Raw genomic sequence first — 920 nt, forward strand, 5'->3', positions numbered from 1 at the left:
TTTTGTCCTGAATCTAGCATTTTAACGTATCAAGGTTGGCAGGTTTTGCTACCTTGTGGGGGGAGAGCCTCCAGATGCACAAGTCTGTGTTTGTTTCAGTGATTATTTTTAGATTAATACCGACGTCCACCTGAGCACAGCCACGTACCCTGCTTTCAGACCACGCTGACGTACGAGAGTACTTCACTTAGCCTTAATATTTCAGTTCTGTACCTCTGCCCACCGCGTTCTTTGTGAGTACCAGGGCTCTGCACCGATTTGCAACGACGCAGTTTAAGTCCACTGGTCGCACCAGCTATGGCCCTGTAACACACACGCTTAAAGATCTTAAACACATATTTCCTGGCCCAGAACAAATACTTGGCTTCGGGACCATGCTTTTGAGAATTTATGTTTATGGTTTTAACAGCTCATCCTAACATTTGAGAACTTCTCATGCTTCTAGATTATATTTTAAACAAACAAACAAACAAACAAACTCTCTGCCAGGGTAGAACCATTTCTATTTAATTCCCTTTATTAAGGGATAACGTAAAAAAGGTTCAGATCTGTTTTCTACTTACTCCTCCCCCCCTTCTATGCGTGCAGCCCCTCATATTTAATGCCTAAAAGCCAACGTCCCCAAAAGTCAAATTCTGCACGCATCGCCCAATTTTGAAATTATTTGACCAGCCCGCTTTCGACATCCACCTGCCAAAACGCAATTTTTACTTGTGTTTTCGAAGTCCCTCAAAAAGCGCCATTGCCACGCACGGGCCTGGGCGCAGGCAGGGGAGGGACAGAAACGCCTGGGGAAGCGGCGGAAGGTTTATTTCTAGGGGCAGACGGGCGAGCCCGGCAGCGGGCAGGGCTGGGCACACATGGGGGGGTCTCGCCCCCCGGGGTTGGGGTTTATTTTGGCACTTAACGGAGACGCCCCC

Source organism: Egretta garzetta, unplaced genomic scaffold, assembly GCF_000687185.1.
Source record: "Egretta garzetta isolate BGI_Z169 unplaced genomic scaffold, ASM68718v1 scaffold504, whole genome shotgun sequence".
In the NCBI taxonomy this organism is placed as follows: domain Eukaryota; kingdom Metazoa; phylum Chordata; class Aves; order Pelecaniformes; family Ardeidae; genus Egretta; species Egretta garzetta.